The following is a 22,268-nucleotide window of genomic DNA, read 5'->3' as shown; positions in this document are numbered from 1 at the left end:
TAGCGGGAGAAGGCTAAACTGACATTTCTGACTAGTGATACATATCGGTCATTCTAGCGGGAGAAGGCTAAACTGACATTTCTGACTAGTGATACATATCGGTCATTCTAGCGGGAGAAGGCTAAACTGACATTTCTGACTAGTGATACATATCGGTCATTCTAGCAGGAGAAGGCTAAACTGACATTTCTGACGAGACGATACATATCGGTCATTCTAGCGGGAGAAGGCTAAACTGACATTTCTGACGAGACGATACATATCGGTCATTCTAGCAGGAGAAGGCTAAACTGACATTTCTGACTAGTGATACATATCGGTCATTCTAGCGGGAGAAGGCTAAACTGACATTTCTGACTAGTGATACATATCGGTCATTCTAGCGGGAGAAGGCTAAACTGACATTTCTGACTAGTGATACATATCGGTCATTCTAGCGGGAGAAGGCTAAACTGACATTTCTAACTAGACGATACATATCGGTCATTCTAGCAGGAGAAGGCTAAACTGACATTTCTGACTAGTGATACATATCGGTCATTCTAGCGGGAGAAGGCTAAACTGACATTTCTGACTAGTGATACATATCGGTCATTCTAGCGGGAGAAGGCTAAACTGACATTTCTGACTAGTGATACATATCGGTCATTCTAGCGGGAGAAGGCTAAACTGACATTTCTGACTAGTGATACATATCGGTCATTCTAGCGGGAGAAGGCTAAACTGACATTTCTGACTAGTGATACATATCGGTCATTCTAGCGGGAGAAGGCTAAACTGACATTTCTGACTAGTGATACATATCGGTCATTCTAGCGGGAGAAGGCTAAACTGACATTTCTGACTAGTGATACATATCGGTCATTCTAGCGGGAGAAGGCTAAACTGACATTTCTGACTAGTGATACATATCGGTCATTCTAGCGGGAGAAGGCTAAACTGACATTTCTGACGAGACGATACATATCGGTCATTCTAGCGGGAGAAGGCTAAACTGACATTTCTAACTAGACGATACATATCGGTCATTCTAGCGGGGAGAAGGCTAAACTGACATTTCTAACTAGTGATACATATCGGTCATTCTAGCGGGAGAAGGCTAAACTGACATTTCTGACTAGTGATACATATCGGTCATTCTAGCGGGAGAGGCTAAACTGACATTTCTGACTAGTGATACATATCGGTCATTCTAGCGGGAGAAGGCTAAACTGACATTTCTGACTAGTGATACATATCGGTCATTCTAGCGGGAGAAGGCTAAACTGACATTTCTGACTAGTGATACATATCGGTCATTCTTAGCGGAAAAGGCTAAACTGACATTTCTGACGAGACGATACATATCGGTCATTCTAGCAGGAGAAGGCTAAACTGACATTTCTGACTAGACGATACATATCGGTCATTCTAGCGGGAGAAGACTAAACTGACATTTCTGACGAGACATATCGGTCATTCTAGCGGGAGAAGGCTAAACTGACATTTCTGACGAGACATATCGGTCATTCTAGCGGGAGAAGGCTAAACTGACATTTCTGACGAGACGATACATATCGGTCATTCTAGCGGGAGAAGGCTAAACTGACATTTCTGACGAGACATATCGGTCATTCTAGCGGGAGAAGGCTAAACTGACATTTCTGACGAGACATATCGGTCATTCTAGCGGGAGAAGGCTAAACTGACATTTCTGACGAGACGATACATATCGGTCATTCTAGCGGGAGAAGGCTAAACTGACATTTCTAACTAGACGATACATATCGGTCATTCTAGCGGGAGAAGGCTAAACTGACATTTCTAACTAGTGATACATATCGGTCATTCTAGCGGGAGAAGGCTAAACTGACATTTCTGACTAGTGATACATATCGGTCATTCTAGCGGGAGAGGCTAAACTGACATTTCTGACTAGTGATACATATCGGTCATTCTAGCGGGAGAAGGCTAAACTGACATTTCTGACTAGACGATACATATCGGTCATTCTAGCGGGAGAAGGCTAAACTGACATTTCTGACTAGACGATACATATCGGTCATTCTTGCGGGAAAAGGCTAAACTGACATTTCTGACGAGACGATACATATCGGTCATTCTAGCAGGAGAAGGCTAAACTGACATTTCTGACGAGACATATCGGTCATTCTAGTGGGAGAAGGCTAAACTGACATTTCTGACGAGACATATCGGTCATTCTAGCGGGAGAAGGCTAAACTGACATTTCTGACGAGACATATCGGTCATTCTAGCGGGAGAAGGCTAAACTGACATTTCTGACGAGACGATACATATCGGTCATTCTAGCGGGAGAAGGCTAAACTGACATTTCTGACGAGACATATCGGTCATTCTAGCGGGAGAAGGCTAAACTGACATTTCTGACGAGACATATCGGTCATTCTAGCGGGAGAAGGCTAAACTGACATTTCTGACGAGACGATACATATCGGTCATTCTAGCGGGAGAAGGCTAAACTGACATTTCTAACTAGACGATACATATCGGTCATTCTAGCGGGAGAAGGCTAAACTGACATTTCTAACTAGTGATACATATCGGTCATTCTAGCGGGAGAAGGCTAAACTGACATTTCTGACTAGACGATACATATCGGTCATTCTAGCGGGAGGAGGCTAAACTGACATTTCTGACTAGTGATACATATCGGTCATTCTAGCGGGAGAAGGCTAAACTGACATTTCTGACTAGACGATACATATCGGTCATTCTAGCGGGAGAAGGCTAAACTGACATTTCTGACTAGACGATACATATCGGTCATTCTAGCGGGAAAAGGCTAAACTGACATTTCTGACTAGTGATACATATCGGTCATTCTAGCGGGAGAAGGCTAAACTGACATTTCTAACTAGTGATACATATCGGTCATTCTAGCGGGAGAAGGCTAAACTGACATTTCTGACGAGACGATACATATCGGTCATTCTAGCGGGAGAAGGCTAAACTGACATTTCTAACTAGACGATACATATCGGTCATTCTAGCGGGAGAAGGCTAAACTGACATTTCTAACTAGTGATACATATCGGTCATTCTAGCGGAGAAGGCTAAACTGACATTTCTGACTAGTGATACATATCGGTCATTCTAGCGGGAGAAGGCTAAACTGACATTTCTGACTAGTGATACATATCGGTCATTCTAGCGGGAGAAGGCTAAACTGACATTTCTGACTAGACGATACATATCGGTCATTCTAGCGGGAGAAGGCTAAACTGACATTTCTGACGAGACGATACATATCGGTCATTCTAGCAGGAGAAGGCTAAACTGACATTTCTGACGAGACGATACATATCGGTCATTCTAGCAGGAGAAGGCTAAACTGACATTTCTGACGAGACGATACATATCGGTCATTCTAGCGGGAGAAGGCTAAACTGACATTTCTGACGAGACATATCGGTCATTCTAGCGGGAGGAGGCTAAACTGACATTTCTGACGAGACGATACATATCGGTCATTCTAGCAGGAGAAGGCTAAACTGACATTTCTGACGAGACGATACATATCGGTCATTCTAGCAGGAGAAGGCTAAACTGACATTTCTGACTGAGAGACATATCGGTCATTCTAGCGGGAGAAGGCTAAACTGACATTTCTGACGAGACATATCGGTCATTCTAGCGGGAGAAGGCTAAACTGACATTTCTGACGAGACGATACATATCGGTCATTCTAGCGGGAGAAGGCTAAACTGACATTTCTAACTAGACGATACATATCGGTCATTCTAGCGGGAGAAGGCTAAACTGACATTTCTAACTAGTGATACATATCGGTCATTCTAGCGGGAGAAGGCTAAACTGACATTTCTGACTAGACGATACATATCGGTCATTCTAGCGGGAGGAGGCTAAACTGACATTTCTGACTAGTGATACATATCGGTCATTCTAGCGGGAGAAGGCTAAACTGACATTTCTGACTAGACGATACATATCGGTCATTCTAGCGGGAGAAGGCTAAACTGACATTTCTGACTAGACGATACATATCGGTCATTCTTGCGGGAAAAGGCTAAACTGACATTTCTGACGAGACGATACATATCGGTCATTCTAGCAGGAGAAGGCTAAACGGACATTTCTGACTAGTGATACATATCGGTCATTCTAGCAGGAGAAGGCTAAACGGACATTTCTGACTAGTGATACATATCGGTCATTCTAGCAGGAGAAGGCTAAACGGACATTTCTGACTAGTGATACATATCGGTCATTCTAGCAGGAGAAGGCTAAACGGACATTTCTGACTAGTGATACATATCGGTCATTCTAGCGGGGAGAAGGCTAAACTGACATTTCTGACTAGTGATACATATCGGTCATTCTAGCAGGAGAAGGCTAAACTGACATTTCTGACGAGACGATACATATCGGTCATTCTAGCGGGAGAAGGCTAAACTGACATTTCTGACGAGACGATACATATCGGTCATTCTAGCGGGAGAAGGCTAAACTGACATTTCTGACGAGACGATACATATCGGTCATTCTAGCGGGAGGAGGCTAAACTGACATTTCTGACGAGACGATACATATCGGTCATTCTAGCGGGAGGAGGCTAAACTGACATTTCTGACGAGACGATACATATCGGTCATTCTAGCAGGAGAAGGCTAAACTGACATTTCTGACTAGATGATACATATCGGTCATTCTAGCGGGAGGAGGCTAAACTGACATTTCTGACGAGACGATACATATCGGTCATTCTAGCAGGAGAAGGCTAAACTGACATTTCTGACTAGTGATACATATCGGTCATTCTAGCGGGAGAAGGCTAAACTGACATTTCTGACTAGACGATACATATCGGTCATTCTAGCGGGAGAAGGCTAAACTGACATTTCTGACGAGACGATACATATCGGTCATTCTAGCAGGAGAAGGCTAAACTGACATTTCTGACTAGTGATACATATCGGTCATTCTAGCGGGAGGAGGCTAAACTGACATTTCTGACTAGACGATACATATCGGTCATTCTAGCGGGAGAAGGCTAAACTGACATTTCTGACTAGTGATACATATCGGTCATTCTAGCGGGAGGAGGCTAAACTGACATTTCTGACTAGTGATACATATCGGTCATTCTAGCGGGAGAAGGCTAAACTGACATTTCTGACGAGTGATACATATCGGTCATTCTAGCAGGAGAAGGCTAAACTGACATTTCTGACTAGTGATACATATCGGTCATTCTAGCAGGAGAAGGCTAAACGGACATTTCTGACTAGTGATACATATCGGTCATTCTAGCAGGAGAAGGCTAAACGGACATTTCTGACTAGTGATACATATCGGTCATTCTAGCAGGAGAAGGCTAAACTGACATTTCTGACTAGTGATACATATCGGTCATTCTAGCGGGAGAAGGCTAAACTGACATTTCTGACGAGACGATACATATCGGTCATTCTAGCGGGAGAAGGCTAAACTGACATTTCTGACGAGACATATCGGTCATTCTAGCGGGAGAAGGCTAAACTGACATTTCTGATTAGACATATCGGTCATTCTAGCGGGAGAAGGCTAAACTGACATTTCTGACGAGACGATACATATCGGTCATTCTAGCGGGAGAAGGCTAAACTGACATTTCTGACGAGACATATCGGTCATTCTAGCGGGAGAAGGCTAAACTGACATTTCTGACGAGACATATCGGTCATTCTAGCGGGAGAAGGCTAAACTGACATTTCTGACGAGACGATACATATCGGTCATTCTAGCGGGAGAAGGCTAAACTGACATTTCTAACTAGACGATACATATCGGTCATTCTAGCGGAGAAGGCTAAACTGACATTTCTAACTAGTGATACATATCGGTCATTCTAGCGGGAGAAGGCTAAACTGACATTTCTGACTAGACGATACATATCGGTCATTCTAGCGGGAGGAGGCTAAACTGACATTTCTGACTAGTGATACATATCGGTCATTCTAGCGGGAGAAGGCTAAACTGACATTTCTGACTAGACGATACATATCGGTCATTCTAGCGGGAGAAGGCTAAACTGACATTTCTGACTAGACGATACATATCGGTCATTCTTGGGAAAAGGCTAAACTGACATTTCTGACGAGACGATACATATCGGTCATTCTAGCAGGAGAAGGCTAAACGGACATTTCTGACTAGTGATACATATCGGTCATTCTAGCAGGAGAAGGCTAAACGGACATTTCTGACTAGTGATACATATCGGTCATTCTAGCAGGAGAAGGCTAAACGGACATTTCTGACTAGTGATACATATCGGTCATTCTAGCAGGAGAAGGCTAAACTGACATTTCTGACTAGTGATACATATCGGTCATTCTAGCGGGAGAAGGCTAAACTGACATTTCTGACTAGTGATACATATCGGTCATTCTAGCGGGAGAAGGCTAAACTGACATTTCTGACGAGACGATACATATCGGTCATTCTAGCGGGAGAAGGCTAAACTGACATTTCTGACGAGACGATACATATCGGTCATTCTAGCGGGAGAAGGCTAAACTGACATTTCTGACGAGACGATACATATCGGTCATTCTAGCGGGAGAAGGCTAAACTGACATTTCTGACGAGACGATACATATCGGTCATTCTAGCGGGAGGAGGCTAAACTGACATTTCTGACGAGACGATACATATCGGTCATTCTAGCAGGAGAAGGCTAAACTGACATTTCTGACTAGTGATACATATCGGTCATTCTAGCGGGAGAAGGCTAAACTGACATTTCTGACGAGACGATACATATCGGTCATTCTAGCAGGAGAAGGCTAAACTGACATTTCTGACTAGTGATACATATCGGTCATTCTAGCGGGAGGAGGCTAAACTGACATTTCTGACTAGACGATACATATCGGTCATTCTAGCGGGAGAAGGCTAAACTGACATTTCTGACTAGTGATACATATCGGTCATTCTAGCAGGAGAAGGCTAAACTGACATTTCTGACTAGTGATACATATCGGTCATTCTAGCGGGAGGAGGCTAAACTGACATTTCTGACTAGACGATACATATCGGTCATTCTAGCGGGAGAAGGCTAAACTGACATTTCTGACTAGTGATACATATCGGTCATTCTAGCGGGAGAAGGCTAAACTGACATTTCTGACTAGTGATACATATCGGTCATTCTAGCGGGAGAAGGCTAAACGGACATTTCTGACTAGTGATACATATCGGTCATTCTAGCAGGAGAAGGCTAAACGGACATTTCTGACTAGTGATACATATCGGTCATTCTAGCAGGAGAAGGCTAAACGGACATTTCTGACTAGTGATACATATCGGTCATTCTAGCAGGAGAAGGCTAAACGGACATTTCTGACTAGTGATACATATCGGTCATTCTAGCAGGAGAAGGCTAAACGGACATTTCTGACTAGTGATACATATCGGTCATTCTAGCAGGAGAAGGCTAAACTGACATTTCTGACTAGTGATACATATCGGTCATTCTAGCGGGAGAAGGCTAAACTGACATTTCTGACGAGACGATACATATCGGTCATTCTAGCGGGAGAAGGCTAAACTGACATTTCTGACGAGACGATACATATCGGTCATTCTAGCGGGAGAAGGCTAAACTGACATTTCTGACGAGACGATACATATCGGTCATTCTAGCGGGAGAAGGCTAAACTGACATTTCTGACGAGACGATACATATCGGTCATTCTAGCAGGAGAAGGCTAAACTGACATTTCTGACGAGACGATACATATCGGTCATTCTAGCGGGAGGAGGCTAAACTGACATTTCTGACGAGACGATACATATCGGTCATTCTAGCAGGAGAAGGCTAAACTGACATTTCTGACTAGTGATACATATCGGTCATTCTAGCGGGAGAAGGCTAAACTGACATTTCTGACTAGACGATACATATCGGTCATTCTAGCGGGAGAAGGCTAAACTGACATTTCTGACGAGACGATACATATCGGTCATTCTAGCAGGAGAAGGCTAAACTGACATTTCTGACTAGTGATACATATCGGTCATTCTAGCGGGAGGAGGCTAAACTGACATTTCTGACTAGACGATACATATCGGTCATTCTAGCGGGAGAAGGCTAAACTGACATTTCTGACTAGTGATACATATCGGTCATTCTAGCAGGAGAAGGCTAAACTGACATTTCTGACTAGTGATACATATCGGTCATTCTAGCGGGAGAAGGCTAAACTGACATTTCTGACTAGTGATACATATCGGTCATTCTAGCGGGAGAAGGCTAAACTGACATTTCTGACTAGTGATACATATCGGTCATTCTAGCGGGAGAAGGCTAAACGGACATTTCTGACTAGACGATACATATCGGTCATTCTAGCGGGAGAAGGCTAAACTGACATTTCTGACTAGTGATACATATCGGTCATTCTAGCGGGAGAAGGCTAAACTGACATTTCTGACTAGTGATACATATCGGTCATTCTAGCGGGAGAAGGCTAAACTGACATTTCTGACTAGTGATACATATCGGTCATTCTAGCGGGAGGAGGCTAAACTGACATTTCTGACTAGACGATACATATCGGTCATTCTAGCGGGAGAAGGCTAAACGGACATTTCTGACGAGACGATACGTATCGGTCATTCTAGCGGGAGAAGGCTAAACTGACATTTCTGACGAGACGATACATATCGGTCATTCTAGCGGGAGAAGGCTAAACGGACATTTCTGACGAGACGATACATATCGGTCATTCTAGCGGGAGAAGGCTAAACTGACTTTTCTGACTAGACGATACATATCGGTCATTCTAGCGGGAGGAGGCTAAACTGACATTTCTGACTAGTGATACATATCGGTCATTCTAGCGGGAGAAGGCTAAACTGACATTTCTAACGAGACGATACATATCGGTCATTCTAGCGGGAGAAGGCTAAACTGACATTTCTAACTAGACGATACATATCGGTCATTCTAGCGGGAGAAGGCTAAACTGACATTTCTGACTAGACGATACATATCGGTCATTCTAGCGGGAAAAGGCTAAACTGACATTTCTGACTAGTGATGCATATCGGTCATGACTGTAAGTCGCTTTGGATAAAAGCGTCTGCTAAATGGCATTTATTATTATTATTATTATTCTAGCGGGAGAAGGCTAAACTGACATTTCTGAATAGACGATACATATCGGTCATTCTAGCGGGAGAAGGCTAAACTGACATTTCTGACTAGTGATACATATCGGTCATTCTAGCGGGAGAAGGCTAAACTGACATTTCTGACTAGTGATACATATCGGTCATTCTAGCGGGAGAAGGCTAAACTGACATTTCTGACGAGACGATACATATCGGTCATTCTAGCGGGAGAAGGCTAAACTGACATTTCTGACTAGACGATACATATCGGTCATTCTAGCGGGAGAAGGCTAAACTGACATTTCTGACTAGTGATACATATCGGTCATTCTAGCGGGAGAAGGCTAAACTGACATTTCTGACTAGTGATACATATCGGTCATTCTAGCAGGAGAAGGCTAAACTGACATTTCTGACTAGTGATACATATCGGTCATTCTAGCGGGAGGAGGCTAAACTGACATTTCTGACTAGACGATACATATCGGTCATTCTAGCGGGAGAAGGCTAAACTGACATTTCTGACTAGTGATACATATCGGTCATTCTAGCGGGAGAAGGCTAAACTGACATTTCTGACTAGTGATACATATCGGTCATTCTAGCGGGAGAAGGCTAAACTGACATTTCTGACTAGTGATACATATCGGTCATTCTAGCGGGAGAAGGCTAAACTGACATTTCTGACTAGTGATACATATCGGTCATTCTAGCGGGAGAAGGCTAAACTGACATTTCTGACTAAACGATACATATCGGTCATTCTAGCGGGAGAAGGCTAAACGGACATTTCTGACGAGACGATACATATCGGTCATTCTAGCGGGAGAAGGCTAAACTGACATTTCTGACTAGTGATACATATCGGTCATTCTAGCGGGAGAAGGCTAAACTGACATTTCTGACTAGTGATACATATCGGTCATTCTAGCGGGAGAAGGCTAAACTGACATTTCTGACTAGTGATACATATCGGTCATTCTAGCGGGAGAAGGCTAAACTGACATTTCTGACTAGACGATACATATCGGTCATTCTAGCGGGAGAAGGCTAAACGGACATTTCTGACGAGACGATACGTATCGGTCATTCTAGCGGGAGAAGGCTAAACTGACATTTCTGACGAGACGATACATATCGGTCATTCTAGCGGGAGAAGGCTAAACGGACATTTCTGACGAGACGATACATATCGGTCATTCTAGCGGGAGAAGGCTAAACTGACTTTTCTGACTAGACGATACATATCGGTCATTCTAGCGGGAGGAGGCTAAACTGACATTTCTGACTAGTGATACATATCGGTCATTCTAGCGGGAGAAGGCTAAACTGACATTTCTAACGAGACGATACATATCGGTCATTCTAGCGGGAGAAGGCTAAACTGACATTTCTAACTAGACGATACATATCGGTCATTCTAGCGGGAGAAGGCTAAACTGACATTTCTGACTAGACGATACATATCGGTCATTCTAGCGGGAAAAGGCTAAACTGACATTTCTGACTAGTGATGCATATCGGTCATGACTGTAAGTCGCTTTGGATAAAAGCATCTGCTAAATGGCATTTATTATTATTATTATTATTCTAGCGGGAGAAGGCTAAACTGACATTTCTGAATAGACGATACATATCGGTCATTCTAGCGGGAGAAGGCTAAACTGACATTTCTGACTAGTGATACATATCGGTCATTCTAGCGGGAGAAGGCTAAACTGACATTTCTGACTAGTGATACATATCGGTCATTCTAGCGGGAGGAGGCTAAACTGACATTTCTGACTAGACGATACATATCGGTCATTCTAGCGGGAGAAGGCTAAACTGACATTTCTGACTAGTGATACATATCGGTCATTCTAGCGGGAGAAGGCTAAACTGACATTTCTGACTAGTGATACATATCGGTCATTCTAGCGGGAGAAGGCTAAACTGACATTTCTGACTAGTGATACATATCGGTCATTCTAGCGGGAGAAGGCTAAACTGACATTTCTGACTAGTGATACATATCGGTCATTCTAGCGGGAGAAGGCTAAACTGACATTTCTGACTAGTGATACATATCGGTCATTCTAGCGGGAGAAGGCTAAACTGACATTTCTGACTAGACGATACATATCGGTCATTCTAGCGGGAGAAGGCTAAACGGACATTTCTGACGAGACGATACATATCGGTCATTCTAGCGGGAGAAGGCTAAACTGACATTTCTGACTAGTGATACATATCGGTCATTCTAGCGGGAGAAGGCTAAACTGACATTTCTGACTAGTGATACATATCGGTCATTCTAGCGGGAGAAGGCTAAACTGACATTTCTGACTAGTGATACATATCGGTCATTCTAGCGGGAGAAGGCTAAACTGACATTTCTGACTAGACGATACATATCGGTCATTCTAGCGGGAGAAGGCTAAACGGACATTTCTGACGAGACGATACATATCGGTCATTCTAGCGGGAGAAGGCTAAACTGACATTTCTGACTAGTGATACATATCGGTCATTCTAGCGGGAGAAGGCTAAACTGACATTTCTGACTAGTGATACATATCGGTCATTCTAGCGGGAGAAGGCTAAACTGACATTTCTGACTAGTGATACATATCGGTCATTCTAGCGGGAGAAGGCTAAACTGACATTTCTGACTAGACGATACATATCGGTCATTCTAGCGGGAAAAGGCTAAACTGACATTTCTGACTAGTGATGCATATCGGTCATGACTGTAAGTCGCTTTGGATAAAAGCGTCTGCTAAATGGCATTTATTATTATTATTATTATTCTAGCGGGAGAAGGCTAAACTGACATTTCTGAATAGACGATACATATCGGTCATTCTAGCGGGAGAAGGCTAAACTGACATTTCTGACTAGTGATACATATCGGTCATTCTAGCGGGAGAAGGCTAAACTGACATTTCTGACTAGTGATACATATCGGTCATTCTAGCGGGAGAAGGCTAAACTGACATTTCTGACGAGACGATACATATCGGTCATTCTAGCGGGAGAAGGCTAAACTGACATTTCTGACTAGACGATACATATCGGTCATTCTAGCGGGAGAAGGCTAAACTGACATTTCTGACTAGTGATACATATCGGTCATTCTAGCGGGAGAAGGCTAAACTGACATTTCTGACTAGTGATACATATCGGTCATTCTAGCAGGAGAAGGCTAAACTGACATTTCTGACTAGTGATACATATCGGTCATTCTAGCGGGAGGAGGCTAAACTGACATTTCTGACTAGACGATACATATCGGTCATTCTAGCGGGAGAAGGCTAAACTGACATTTCTGACTAGTGATACATATCGGTCATTCTAGCGGGAGAAGGCTAAACTGACATTTCTGACTAGTGATACATATCGGTCATTCTAGCGGGAGAAGGCTAAACTGACATTTCTGACTAGTGATACATATCGGTCATTCTAGCGGGAGAAGGCTAAACTGACATTTCTGACTAGTGATACATATCGGTCATTCTAGCGGGAGAAGGCTAAACTGACATTTCTGACTAAACGATACATATCGGTCATTCTAGCGGGAGAAGGCTAAACGGACATTTCTGACGAGACGATACATATCGGTCATTCTAGCGGGAGAAGGCTAAACTGACATTTCTGACTAGTGATACATATCGGTCATTCTAGCGGGAGAAGGCTAAACTGACATTTCTGACTAGTGATACATATCGGTCATTCTAGCGGGAGAAGGCTAAACTGACATTTCTGACTAGTGATACATATCGGTCATTCTAGCGGGAGAAGGCTAAACTGACATTTCTGACTAGACGATACATATCGGTCATTCTAGCGGGAGAAGGCTAAACGGACATTTCTGACGAGACGATACATATCGGTCATTCTAGCGGGAGAAGGCTAAACTGACATTTCTGACGAGACGATACATATCGGTCATTCTAGCGGGAGAAGGCTAAACGGACATTTCTGACGAGACGATACATATCGGTCATTCTAGCGGGAGAAGGCTAAACTGACTTTTCTGACTAGACGATACATATCGGTCATTCTAGCGGGAGGAGGCTAAACTGACATTTCTGACTAGTGATACATATCGGTCATTCTAGCGGGAGAAGGCTAAACTGACATTTCTAACTAGACGATACATATCGGTCATTCTAGCGGGAGAAGGCTAAACTGACATTTCTAACTAGACGATACATATCGGTCATTCTAGCGGGAGAAGGCTAAACTGACATTTCTGACTAGACGATACATATCGGTCATTCTAGCGGGAAAAGGCTAAACTGACATTTTGACTAGTGATGCATATCGGTCATGACTGTAAGTCGCTTTGGATAAAAGCATCTGCTAAATGGCATTTATTATTATTATTATTATTCTAGCGGGAGAAGGCTAAACTGACATTTCTGAATAGACGATACATATCGGTCATTCTAGCGGGAGAAGGCTAAACTGACATTTCTGACTAGTGATACATATCGGTCATTCTAGCGGGAGAAGGCTAAACTGACATTTCTGACTAGTGATACATATCGGTCATTCTAGCGGGAGAGGCTAAACTGACATTTCTGACTAGACGATACATATCGGTCATTCTAGCGGGAGAAGGCTAAACTGACATTTCTGACTAGTGATACATATCGGTCATTCTAGCGGGAGAAGGCTAAACTGACATTTCTGACTAGTGATACATATCGGTCATTCTAGCGGGAGAAGGCTAAACTGACATTTCTGACTAGTGATACATATCGGTCATTCTAGCGGGAGAAGGCTAAACTGACATTTCTGACTAGTGATACATATCGGTCATTCTAGCGGGAGAAGGCTAAACTGACATTTCTGACTAGTGATACATATCGGTCATTCTAGCGGGAGAAGGCTAAACTGACATTTCTGACTAGACGATACATATCGGTCATTCTAGCGGGAGAAGGCTAAACGGACATTTCTGACGAGACGATACATATCGGTCATTCTAGCGGGAGAAGGCTAAACTGACATTTCTGACTAGTGATACATATCGGTCATTCTAGCGGGAGAAGGCTAAACTGACATTTCTGACTAGTGATACATATCGGTCATTCTAGCGGGAGAAGGCTAAACTGACATTTCTGACTAGTGATACATATCGGTCATTCTAGCGGGAGAAGGCTAAACTGACATTTCTGACTAGACGATACATATCGGTCATTCTAGCGGGAGAAGGCTAAACGGACATTTCTGACGAGACGATACATATCGGTCATTCTAGCGGGAGAAGGCTAAACTGACATTTCTGACGAGACGATACATATCGGTCATTCTAGCGGGAGAAGGCTAAACGGACATTTCTGACGAGACGATACATATCGGTCATTCTAGCGGGAGAAGGCTAAACTGACTTTTCTGACTAGACGATACATATCGGTCATTCTAGCGGGAGGAGGCTAAACTGACATTTCTGACTAGTGATACATATCGGTCATTCTAGCGGGAGAAGGCTAAACTGACATTTCTAACGAGACGATACATATCGGTCATTCTAGCGGGAGAAGGCTAAACTGACATTTCTAACTAGACGATACATATCGGTCATTCTAGCGGGAGAAGGCTAAACTGACATTTCTGACTAGACGATACATATCGGTCATTCTAGCGGGAAAAGGCTAAACTGACATTTCTGACTAGTGATGCATATCGGTCATGACTGTAAGTCGCTTTGGATAAAAGCATCTGCTAAATGGCATTTATTATTATTATTATTATTCTAGCGGGAGAAGGCTAAACTGACATTTCTGAATAGACGATACATATCGGTCATTCTAGCGGGAGAAGGTTAAACTGACATTTCTGACTAGTGATACATATCGGTCATTCTAGCGGGAGAAGGCTAAACTGACATTTCTGACTAGTGATACATATCGGTCATTCTAGCGGGAGAAGGCTAAACTGACATTTCTGACTAGTGATACATATCGGTCATTCTAGCGGGAGAAGGCTAAACTGACATTTCTGACTAGACGATACATATCGGTCATTCTAGCGGGAGAAGGCTAAACTGACATTTCTGACGAGACGATACATATCGGTCATTCTAGCGGGAGAAGGCTAAACTGACATTTCTGACGAGACGATACATATCGGTCATTCTAGCGGGAGAAGGCTAAACTGACATTTCTGACGAGACGATACATATCGGTCATTCTAGCGGGAGAAGGCTAAACTGACTTTTCTGACTAGACGATACATATCGGTCATTCTAGCGGGAGGAGGCTAAACTGACATTTCTGACTAGTGATACATATCGGTCATTCTAGCGGGAGAAGGCTAAACTGACATTTCTAACGAGACGATACATATCGGTCATTCTAGCGGGAGAAGGCTAAACTGACATTTCTAACTAGACGATACATATCGGTCATTCTAGCGGGAGAAGGCTAAACTGACATTTCTGACTAGACGATACATATCGGTCATTCTAGCGGGAAAAGGCTAAACTGACATTTCTGACTAGTGATGCATATCGGTCATGACTGTAAGTCGCTGGGATAAAAGCATCTGCTAAATGGCATTTATTATTATTATTATTATTCTAGCGGGAGAAGGCTAAACTGACATTTCTGAATAGACGATACATATCGGTCATTCTAGCGGGAGAAGGCTAAACTGACATTTCTGACTAGTGATACATATCGGTCATTCTAGCGGGAGAAGGCTAAACTGACATTTCTGACTAGTGATACATATCGGTCATTCTAGCGGGAGGAGGCTAAACTGACATTTCTGACTAGACGATACATATCGGTCATTCTAGCGGGAGAAGGCTAAACTGACATTTCTGACTAGTGATACATATCGGTCATTCTAGCGGGAGAAGGCTAAACTGACATTTCTGACTAGTGATACATATCGGTCATTCTAGCGGGAGAAGGCTAAACTGACATTTCTAACGAGACGATACATATCGGTCATTCTAGCGGGAGAAGGCTAAACTGACATTTCTAACTAGACGATACATATCGGTCATTCTAGCGGGAGAAGGCTAAACTGACATTTCTGACTAGACGATACATATCGGTCATTCTAGCGGGAAAAGGCTAAACTGACATTTCTGACTAGTGATGCATATCGGTCATGACTGTAAGTCGCTTTGGATAAAAGCATCTGCTAAATGGCATTTATTATTATTATTATTATTCTAGCGGGAGAAGGCTAAACTGACATTTCTGAATAGACGATACATATCGGTCATTCTAGCGGGAGAAGGCTAAACTGACATTTCTGACTAGTGATACATATCGGTCATTCTAGCGGGAGAAGGCTAAACTGACATTTCTGACTAGTGATACATATCGGTCATTCTAGCGGGAGGAGGCTAAACTGACATTTCTGACTAGACGATACATATCGGTCATTCTAGCGGGAGAAGGCTAAACTGACATTTCTGACTAGTGATACATATCGGTCATTCTAGCGGGAGAAGGCTAAACTGACATTTCTGACTAGTGATACATATCGGTCATTCTAGCGGGAGAAGGCTAAACTGACATTTCTGACTAGTGATACATATCGGTCATTCTAGCGGGAGAAGGCTAAACTGACATTTCTGACTAGTGATACATATCGGTCATTCTAGCGGGAGAAGGCTAAACTGACATTTCTGACTAGTGATACATATCGGTCATTCTAGCGGGAGAAGGCTAAACTGACATTTCTGACTAGACGATACATATCGGTCATTCTAGCGGGAGAAGGCTAAACGGACATTTCTGACGAGACGATACATATCGGTCATTCTAGCGGGAGAAGGCTAAACTGACATTTCTGACTAGTGATACATATCGGTCATTCTAGCGGGAGAAGGCTAAACTGACATTTCTGACTAGTGATACATATCGGTCATTCTAGCGGGAGAAGGCTAAACTGACATTTCTGACTAGTGATACATATCGGTCATTCTAGCGGGAGAAGGCTAAACTGACATTTCTGACTAGACGATACATATCGGTCATTCTAGCGGGAGAAGGCTAAACGGACATTTCTGACGAGACGATACATATCGGTCATTCTAGCGGGAGAAGGCTAAACTGACATTTCTGACGAGACGATACATATCGGTCATTCTAGCGGGAGAAGGCTAAACGGACATTTCTGACGAGACGATACATATCGGTCATTCTAGCGGGAGAAGGCTAAACTGACTTTTCTGACTAGACGATACATATCGGTCATTCTAGCGGGAGGAGGCTAAACTGACATTTCTGACTAGTGATACATATCGGTCATTCTAGCGGGAGAAGGCTAAACTGACATTTCTAACGAGACGATACATATCGGTCATTCTAGCGGGAGAAGGCTAAACTGACATTTCTAACTAGACGATACATATCGGTCATTCTAGCGGGAGAAGGCTAAACTGACATTTCTGACTAGACGATACATATCGGTCATTCTAGCGGGAAAAGGCTAAACTGACATTTCTGACTAGTGATGCATATCGGTCATGACTGTAAGTCGCTTTGGATAAAAGCATCTGCTAAATGGCATTTATTATTATTATTATTATTCTAGCGGGAGAAGGCTAAACTGACATTTCTGAATAGACGATACATATCGGTCATTCTAGCGGGAGAAGGTTAAACTGACATTTCTGACTAGTGATACATATCGGTCATTCTAGCGGGAGAAGGCTAAACTGACATTTCTGACTAGTGATACATATCGGTCATTCTAGCGGGAGAAGGCTAAACTGACATTTCTGACGAGACGATACATATCGGTCATTCTAGCGGGAGAAGGCTAAACTGACATTTCTGACGAGACGATACATATCGGTCATTCTAGCGGGAGAAGGCTAAACTGACATTTCTGACGAGACGATACATATCGGTCATTCTAGCGGGAGAAGGCTAAACTGACATTTCTGACGAGACGATACATATCGGTCATTCTAGCGGGAGAAGGCTAAACTGACATTTCTGACGAGACGATACATATCGGTCATTCTAGCGGGAGAAGGCTAAACGGACATTTCTGACTAGACGATACATATCGGTCATTCTAGCGGGAGGAGGCTAAACTGACATTTCTGACTAGTGATACATATCGGTCATTCTAGCGGGAGAAGGCTAAACTGACATTTCTAACGAGACGATACATATCGGTCATTCTAGCGGGAGAAGGCTAAACTGACATTTCTAACTAGACGATACATATCGGTCATTCTAGCGGGAGAAGGCTAAACTGACATTTCTGACTAGACGATACATATCGGTCATTCTAGCGGGAAAAGGCTAAACTGACATTTCTGACTAGTGATGCATATCGGTCATGACTGTAAGTCGCTTTGGATAAAAGCATCTGCTAAATGGCATTTATTATTATTATTATTATTCTAGCGGGAGAAGGCTAAACTGACATTTCTGAATAGACGATACATATCGGTCATTCTAGCGGGAGAAGGCTAAACTGACATTTCTGACTAGTGATACATATCGGTCATTCTAGCGGGAGAAGGCTAAACTGACATTTCTGACTAGTGATACATATCGGTCATTCTAGCGGGAGAAGGCTAAACTGACATTTCTGACGAGACGATACATATCGGTCATTCTAGCGGGAGAAGGCTAAACTGACATTTCTGACGAGACGATACATATCGGTCATTCTAGCGGGAGAAGGCTAAACGGACATTTCTGACGAGACGATACATATCGGTCATTCTAGCGGGAGAAGGCTAAACTGACATTTCTGACGAGACGATACATATCGGTCATTCTAGCGGGAGAAGGCTAAACTGACATTTCTGACGAGACGATACATATCGGTCATTCTAGCGGGAGAAGGCTAAACGGACATTTCTGACGAGACGATACATATCGGTCATTCTAGCGGGAGAAGGCTAAACTGACATTTCTGACTAGACGATACATATCGGTCATTCTAGCGGGAGAAGGCTAAACGGACATTTCTGACGAGACGATACATATCGGTCATTCTAGCGGGAGAAGGCTAAACTGACATTTCTGACTAGACGATACATATCGGTCATTCTAGCGGGAGGAGGCTAAACTGACATTTCTGACTAGTGATACATATCGGTCATTCTAGCGGGAGAAGGCTAAACTGACATTTCTGACGAGACGATACATATCGGTCATTCTAGCGGGAGAAGGCTAAACTGACATTTCTAACTAGACGATACATATCGGTCATTCTAGCGGGAGAAGGCTAAACTGACATTTCTGACTAGACGATACATATCGGTCATTCTTGCGGGAAAAGGCTAAACTGACATTTCTGACTAGTGATACATATCGGTCATTCTAGCGGGAGAAGGCTAAACTGACATTTCTGACTAGACGATACATATCGGTCATTCTAGCGGGAGAAGGCTAAACTGACATTTCTGACTAGACGATACATATCGGTCATTCTAGCGGGAGAAGGCTAAACTGACATTTCTAACGAGACGATACATATCGGTCATTCTAGCGGGAGAAGGCTAAACTGACATTTCTGACTAGACGATACATATCGGTCATTCTAGCGGGGAGAAGGCTAAACTGACATTTCTGACTAGACGATACATATCGGTCATTCTTAGCGGGAAAAGGCTAAACTGACATTTCTGACTAGTGATACATATCGGTCATTCTAGCGGGAGAAGGCTAAACTGACATTTCTGACTAGACGATACATATCGGTCATTCTAGCGGGAGAAGGCTAAACTGACATTTCTGACTAGACGATACATATCGGTCATTCTAGCGGGAGGAGGCTAAACTGACATTTCTGACTAGTGATACATATCGGTCATTCTAGCGGGAGGAGGCTAAACTGACATTTCTGACTAGACGATACATATCGGTCATTCTAGCGGGAGAAGGCTAAACTGACATTTCTGACGAGACATATCGGTCATTCTAGCGGGAGAAGGCTAAACTGACATTTCTAACTAGACGATACATATCGGTCATTCTAGCGGGAGAAGGCTAAACTGACATTTCTGACGAGACGATACATATCGGTCATTCTAGCGGGAGAAGGCTAAACTGACATTTCTGACTAGACGATACATATCGGTCATTCTAGCGGGAGAAGGCTAAACGGACATTTCTGACTAGACGATACATATCGGTCATTCTAGCGGGAGAAGGCTAAACTGACATTTCTAACTAGTGATCCAGATCGGTCATTCATAATAAACTGTATTTTTTTGTGAAGAATCAACAACAAGTGGGACACAGTCATGAAGTGGAACGACATTTGTTGGATATTTCAAACTTTTTTTGAAAACTGCTGTTCACAAATGCTCTCCATCCAACCTCACTGAGCTCGAGCTGTTTTGCAAGGAGGAATGGGAAAAATTTCAGTCTCTCGATGTGCAAAACTGATAGAGACATACCCCTAGCGACTTACAGCTGTAATTGCAGCAAAAGGTGGCGCTACAAAGTATTAACTTAAGGGGGCTGAATAATTTTGCACACCCAATTTTTCAGTTTTTGATTTGTTAAAAAAGTTTGAAATATTCAATAAATGTCGTTCATGATTGTGTCCCACTTGTTGTTGATTCTTCACAAAAAAAAAACTTTATATATCTTTATGTTTGAAGCCTGAAATGTGGCAAAAGGTCGCAAAGTTCAAGGGGGCCGAATACTTTCGCAAGGCACTGTATTTAGCCGACAGACGGCAAGGATGGGAAACATTTGTGTAGTCAACATCTTTTGACCAGGGTTCAAGCTAGTAACTGTTCTTCAAGCCTGGCCCTGGAGAGCGATTTAAAATTATATCTAAACTTTATTATTCCCACTACCAGTTCGCGTTCCTCAACTTTATTATTCCCAGTACCAGTTCACGTTCCTCAACTTTATTATTCCCAGTACCAGTTCACGTTCCTCAACTTTATTATTCCCAATACCAGGTGACATTCCTCAACTGTATTATTCCCAGTACCAGTTCACGTTCCTCAACTTTATTATTCCCAGTACCAGTTCACGTTCCTCAACTTTATTATTCCCAATACCAGGTGACATTCCTCAACTGTATTATTCCCAGTACCAGTTCACGTTCCTCAACTTTATTATTCCCAATACCAGGTGACATTCCTCAACTGTATTATTCCCACTACCAGTTCACGTTCCTCAACTTTTATTCCCACTACCAGTTCACGTTCCTCAACATTATTATTCCCACTACCAGTTCACGTTCCTCAACTTTATTATTCCCACTACCAGTTCACGTTCCTCAACTTTATTATTCCCAGTACCAGTTCACGTTCCTCAACTTTATTATTCCCAGTACCAGTTCACGTTCCTCAACTTTATTATTCCAAGTACCAGTTCACGTTCCTCAACTTTATTATTCCCAGTACCAGGTGACGTTCCTCAACTGTATTATTCCCAGTACCAGTTCACGTTCCTCAACTTTATTATTCCCACTACCAGTTCACGTTCCTCAACTTTATTATTCCCACTACCAGTTCACGTTCCTCAACTTTATTATTCCCACTACCAGTTCACGTTCCTCAACTTTATTATTCCCACTACCAGTTCACGTTCCTCAACTTTATTATTCCCAGTACCAGTTCACGTTCCTCAACTTTATTATTCCCAGTGCCAGTTCACGTTCCTCAACTTTATTATTCCCAGTACCTGGTGACATTCCTCAACTTTATTATTCCCACTACCAGTTCACGTTCCTCAACTTTATTATTCCCACTACCAGTTCACGTTCCTCAACTTTATTATTCCCAGTACTAGTTCACGTTCCTCAACTTTATTATTCCCAGTACCTGGTGACATTCCTCAACTTTATTATTCCCAATACCAGGTGACGTTCCTGTGCAGTACCATACTGAACTTTGAGGGCCTGCGGATGCGGACCCCTGAGGCCCTGAGCATGGACTCTGCTCTGTTTGAGCTGCTGAAGAGGTGCCAGCAGACCTGCTCCTACGCTGCCCAGTTCAACACCTCTGTCTCCTCCATAGAGCTACAGCTGCTGCACAGACTGGTGAGTACTGACCCTTAGCTACAGCTGCTGCACAGACTGGTGAGTATTGACCCTTAGCTACAGCTGCTGCACAGACTGGTGAGTACTGACCCTTAGCTACAGCTCCACAGACTGGTGAGTACTGACCCTTAGCTACA

At 43.1% G+C, this 22,268-nt stretch overlaps 1 pseudogene; it reads left to right on the top strand.

Annotated features, from left to right (window-relative positions):
* The window catches only part of LOC118382768 (serine/threonine-protein kinase SMG1-like), a 122,342-nt pseudogene that overhangs the window by 90,921 nt on the left and 9,153 nt on the right, over positions 1-22,268 (top strand).

Source organism: Oncorhynchus keta, chromosome 5, assembly GCF_023373465.1.
Source record: "Oncorhynchus keta strain PuntledgeMale-10-30-2019 chromosome 5, Oket_V2, whole genome shotgun sequence".
Taxonomy (NCBI): Eukaryota; Metazoa; Chordata; class Actinopteri; order Salmoniformes; family Salmonidae; genus Oncorhynchus; species Oncorhynchus keta.
Note: the sequence above shows the minus strand (reverse complement) of the source record. Positions and strands in the feature narration are given on the sequence as shown.